At 36.3% G+C, this 6,172-nt stretch overlaps 1 pseudogene; it reads right to left on the bottom strand.

The window, feature by feature from the left end:
• Nucleotides 1-1,888: 1,888 nt before the first annotated feature.
• Nucleotides 1,889-4,159, bottom strand: LOC126956724 (peptidyl-prolyl cis-trans isomerase G-like; annotated as a pseudogene).
• Nucleotides 4,160-6,172: the final 2,013 nt, after the last annotated feature.

Raw genomic sequence — 6,172 nt, forward strand, 5'->3', positions numbered from 1 at the left:
TCCTAGAAAATGGTGGATTGAATGCAATTCCTCTACTCTCCTTCTCAATTCAAATCATTTTATCTCATTTATATCAAAGGCTGGGACTCTAGTGGCTGAGTGCAAATTTGCAGGAGACCCAGGGAGCACACAATTTATCAGCCTTTGTTAAAATTATATATAAGCTCCAGAGTGTAACTGCTTCTTTGGGAGAATAAAAGGGAAGGCTTTCTTTGTTATGTACTGGAAAGACATATTAAGACTACTGTCAGAACAAGGAAATAAAGGTTTACTTCTCTTAAGGAAAAAGAGCGAGCGAGAGAGAGAGAAAGCCTTGGGAGAAGGATTTCAACTAAAATGTGCATCTTGGGAATGTTTGACTTACAGAGATCTGTGGACCCAGGGGACAGATAAACAGAGGCCCTAGTGTCTACCAGATCTCTCAGGCTCCTCAAAAATATTTTAACAGGTGAGTGAAGCATTCCCACCCTTCAGGCTGAGTGAGTACAGGAGACAGGAAAGCAGGGAGATGTACTCCAGGTTAACAATACCTCAGAGCAGCGTAGCAGTCAGAGACAGAAAGATCAATCAAAACAAACAAAACACAGAACCAACCTTTGATAGATGCTGGAAGAGACAGATGACAATTTGAAAAGGAAAAAAAATAAGAGCTTAGGGATATCTGTGTATACTTCCTTTACCTTCTACTTTCATTCCTCAAGAGGACTTTCCAGAAATAAAAGAAATAGTTTCCAACTAAATGATTTAGGAGATGAATTAAAGGAGAAGATGTTCAAGATCACTACTGAGACATGATTTAGTGGCCGAAAAAAATTTAGAGTATGAAGAAACACATAAAAAGATAAAAATCACAAGACAAAAAAGATGAAAATGAATTGGAAGAAGACTATGAGAGATTTAACATACAAATCAAAAGAGCTCTAGAAGATGTGTTTTTTAATTACTATGGATGCATAATAGTTGTACATATTTGTAGAGTACATGTGATATTTTGATATAAGCATACAATATGAAATGATCAAATCAGGATGATCAGGATATTCATCACTTCAAGGATTTATCATTTCTTAGTGTTAATAACATTTCAGTCCTACTCTTTTAGTTATTTTGAAGTGTACAATAAAGTATTGTTAATAATAAGATCAATTGTGCTACCAAACACTAGATCTTATTCTATTTGAGTGTATTTTTGTACACATTAGCCTTTCCCTCTTTATCCCACCTCTCCCTATTACCTTTCCCAGCCTTTGGTAACCATCATTCTACTCACTATCTCCATGAGTTCAGTTTCTTTTTTAGCTCTCACATTTGAGTGAGAACACACAATATTTGTCTTTCTGTGCCTTGCTTATTTCACGTAACATGTTATCCAGATCTATCCATGTTGCTGCAAATGACAGGATTTCATTTTTTTTTATGGCTCAATAATATTCCATTGTGGCTATGTACCACATTTTCTTTATCCCTTCATCTGTTAATGGACAAACAGGTTGATTCCATATCTTGGCTATTGTGAATAGTACTGCAATAAAGATGAGTGTGCAAGTATCTCTTTGATATCCCAGTTTTCTTTCTTTTGGATATATATGCAGCAGTGGGATTGCTAGATTGTATGATAGATATAAATAGAGACAACAAGAATTCAAAAAGTTAGAGGGATGGAGTTAAATTGTAGAGTCTTTTGTTTTGTTTTTGTTTTTCTGATTTCAAGTTTATTAAAACTTTAGCAGTACAAATTATCCAGATTGCAGATTATCAAAAGATCAACTCAGTGAAATCCACATTAAAAAAAGGGGCAAACATAAAACAACCCAAAAACAATGAAAAGGAACAACATAAAGAAGATTCACTAGCAAGTCTCTCAAACTTAAAATTCAAAACAGAATGGAAATAAGTTTATATAACTCATTCATCCACTTTTGTCTTCATCTGTTTCAGGGCTTGATTCATGATCACATTTTTTATTTCTTTCATGTACACGGTCAATTTCTTGACCCTTTGATTCTTGGTTTTCTTTTTCCACTGAGGATCTGATCTTCTCATCCTCCTTATTTTTCAATGTGGAGGACTTTAATTCATTGTTCTGACTGCTTTGTTTTATTTTTGAGAAGGGACTTTGATCTATATCAGCCTTTTTTCCCCCTGCTATTATTTGAGGTTATTACGATCACGACTTTTATGGTACATTCTTTTCTCACTGTGTGAACTCTTACTTTTCTGTGTGAACTCTTACTTTCTTGGTTTCTGTATTTTTCTTGGTTTCTGTTTTGACCTCTCTGAGCTCCGTGGGTCTCTCCTCCTTCTCCTCCTATCTTTACTTCTTAATCTTCCTGGTGGTGTTCTTCTCCCTCAGCTTTGTGACCATCCTCTTCTCCCGTATTCCTGTTCTCTGTATCTATGGTACTCCTTTCTTCTGCTGCAATCTCTGTCATGGCTTCTTGATCTCATTCTTCTTTTTCTGTCCCTACTTCTGCTTTGCTCTCCTGTTCTGCTATTATAACTGTGTTTATGTTGAGTTACATCACATTCTCTACTCCTGGATTGTGTATATCTATCCTTTTCCTTAGTTTTACTATGATCATGCTCATTACTCTTTGATTCTAACTGTTTAGACTTCTCTTTACTTCTACCCCTTTCCTGATCTTTTCCTTTAGAATCAGGCTGCTTTACTTTTTCTTTAACATTCTTATGATCCCTTCCTTTGCTCCTTGATCTCATCCTCTTTTCCTCATGTCTATTATGTTTTGAATATCCTTCTTTACTCTTTGATTTCTCTTTGCTCTTACTCTTAATTTTAGATTTGTCCCTTTACTTTGTTTGTATTATATTTATCATCTTTTTCTGAATTTCTTCTGATGTCTCTCTTTGCTGTTAGATTTACAGTCTGTAACTTTATTTTCCTTTCTATTTTTTCTGTTTGGACTCTCAAATACATTCCTGTGGTTAGTTATTTTTCTCTCTTTTACTCTAACTGGACTTCTCTGATTTTCTTTTATTTCACTCAGCTCACTCTTATCCCCTTTGATCCATCTTTCACCACTTGATACCCTCATTCTTTGAGCTCTCTGCATCTCTTGCCTCCAATGTGCAGGAGTCTCACTAAGGCTGAAACAGTCCCTTGATCTGGATCTGGAAGAGTTCGATAACACCTTGATCCTCTTCCTTTAATTTTCCTGCCAGATCTAGTAACTAAAAGTCATCTCTGGTATGAAGCAGGCTGGGAGTTAGATGGATTACATTCTCTTTCTCTTTCTCCCTCTCTGGCTTTTCCTTTCCATTTCATCAGCTTTAGGAGGGCTTTTTCTCATTAGGAATCTATTTTCAGGTACTCTCTCTTCTGGACAGACAGTAGACTGGCGTTGTGCTTTAAGATTTTCAGCTTCACTCTCACTAGATGCACTCTTCTTGCTTTTCTTTCACTTCTTCTTTTCCTTCTTGTGTTTTTGGGATTTTTTCCGATTTTTTTTTTTTTCCTTTTCTTTGATTTCTCTTCAGAAGCACTTTCGGAATCACAGGAATCAGGTGAGAACTGAGAATCACTTGAGCTATCTTGGTCACTAGATGAGGAGGAGGAAGATGATGATGATTTATACCTTTTCTTTTCTTATTTCTTAACTTTAGATTTGGGAATCACCTCTCCACAACTAAGTATCTGTACCTCTGTAAATGCTTTGCTAGCGGCATCCGTCTTGTGGTTTTCTCTCTCTTACAACTTCTTGGCTAGAGATTACTTGTCCAAAAACAACATGACACCCATCTAAATGAGAAGTTGGTTTCATTGTTACGAAGAACTGTAAACCATTTGTATCCTTCCTTCTGTTGGCCGTTGACAAGAGAAATTCTTTGTTGTTTTTGACAGCAAAATTCTTGTCTTCAAAAAATCCTTCTTAGGTAGATTCCCCTCCTCGTCCATTTCCTTCACTGAAGTCACCACCTTAAACCATAAAGTCCTTGACAACTCTGTGAAAGAGACAACTCTTACAATGTAATGGCTCTGAGTTGATTTCTCTGTCCCCTTTTCACCTGTACAAAGACAACTAAACTTCTCACTTGTTTTGGGGCACACATCAGAAAATAATTCAAAGACAACTCTTCCAGCAGGTTGTTAATGACAATGTCAAAAAAAAAAAAATCAAGGACATTGAAACTTTATTCCCATGGCTCCAATACTTAATCTTCAAATGAAGAAAAGACCAAAAAAAAAACAAGGACAACCGATCCCTTTTCTCCTGTGCCGGTAGAGTTTCCTCTTCTTTGGTCCAGTCCTTTAAACCGTTTCATATCTACCCCTGCCAGAAAAGGAGCTAAAGCCCGCTAACTGCCTCCCTCCCTGACAGTTCAGTCCTAATTGTTGAGGTGTTTTTTGTTTTTTGTTTAGTTTTCTCTTTATTTGCTTGTTTTTCTATTCTTTGTAATCAGAGTGGTCATCAGTTTAAAACAATTGATTGTAAGATGTTATTTGCAAGCCTCACATTAACCACAAAACAAAACCATGTAATACACACAAAATAAAAAGCAAGAAATTAAAACATACTGTCAGAAAAAAATTACTTTTTTTTTTTTTTTTTTGAGACGGAGTCTCGCTCTGTCGCCCAGGCTGGAGTGCAGTGGCCGGATCTCAGCTCCGCCTCCCGGGTTTACGCCATTCTCCTGCCTCAGCCTCCCGAGTAGCCAGGACTACAGGCGCCCGCCATCTCGCCCGGCTAGTTTTTTGTATTTTTTTTTTTTTTTAGTAGAGACGGGGTTTCACCGTGTTAGCCAGGATGGTCTCGATCTCCTGACCTCGTGATCCGCCCGTCTCGGCCTCCCAAAGTGCTGGGATTTCTCGCTTGAGCCACCGCGCCCGGCCAAAAAAAATTACTTTTATACAAAGGAAGTCAGGAGAAAAGGATAAAAGAAAGAGAGGATCAACGAAACAACCAGAAAGCAAATAAAATGGCAGTGGCAAGTCCTTGATTATCAATAATAACACTGAATAGAAATGGGGTAAATTATAAATTAATCAAAAGACATGAAGAGGCTGAATAAGTTACACACACACACACAAGACCCGACTATATGCTACCTACAGGAAATTTACTTCATGTATTAAAACAGAGATGGGCTAAAAATAAAGAAATAGAAAAAGACAATTCAGGCAAATGGAAACCGAAAAAAGCAGTATATCTACTTATCAGACAAAGTAGATTTGAAGACAAAAACTGTAAAAAGAGATAAGGTCCTTATATAAAGGGGTCAGTTCATCAAAAGGGATTTAATAATTGTAAGTACATATGTGGAAAATATTTGCATTTGAAATACAAATAAAAGGAGTCTCAGAAAAGGAAGAAAGGTAAAAATTTAAAAATTTTTAAAAAGACTGAAAATCTATAACTTTAATGAATTTCTAATCAAAATTTAAACAGGGTTTCCATAGAAATAGAAAAATGGATTTTAAAATTTATACAGAAATGCAAACACTTTGGAATAATTAATGAAAATTCTAAATAAATGATGAAGACTACTCAAATGAGAACAACCAAAGTGTATTCATTTGGAGCTTGCTATAGTAAGAGAGGCAGCCACTACCACTTGTTTTTGGCAGAAATACAAAGCAGGCAAGGCAGTTGGAATAGCTATAACCATTATAATAGCTAAAATTAAAAAGCCTGAAAATAGCATGCATTGGTGAGGATGTAGAACAAATAGAACTCTTATAACACAGCTGGTAGGAATGGAAAATAGTACAACCACTTGGATATCAGTTTGGTAGTCTCCTAAAAGTTAAACTTAAACTTACTGTACTGTCCAACCATTCTACCTCTAAATAGTTAACAGAATTAAAAATATATTTACACAAAACATCATACATAAATGTTCATAGCCAATTTATTTGTAATTGCTAATCATTAGAGATAATTAAAATGTCTCTCAACAGATGCATAGTGTGAAAGGAAAATAAATCTTGGGGCCCCAAAATCACTAAGCTAAAGGGAAAAGTCAAGATGGGAACTGCAGAAGGCAAACCTGCCTTCCCATTCTATTTAATCACCCTTCTGCTCACTGAGATCAATGTATATCTGATTGCCTCCTTTGGATAGGCTAATCAGAAACTCAAAGAATGCAACCATTTGTCTCTCACCTACCTGTGACCTGGAAGCCCATCCCTGCTTCCAGTTTTCCTGTCTTTCCA

This window comes from Macaca thibetana, chromosome 6 (genome assembly GCF_024542745.1).
Source record: "Macaca thibetana thibetana isolate TM-01 chromosome 6, ASM2454274v1, whole genome shotgun sequence".
NCBI lineage: Eukaryota > Metazoa > Chordata > Mammalia > Primates > Cercopithecidae > Macaca > Macaca thibetana.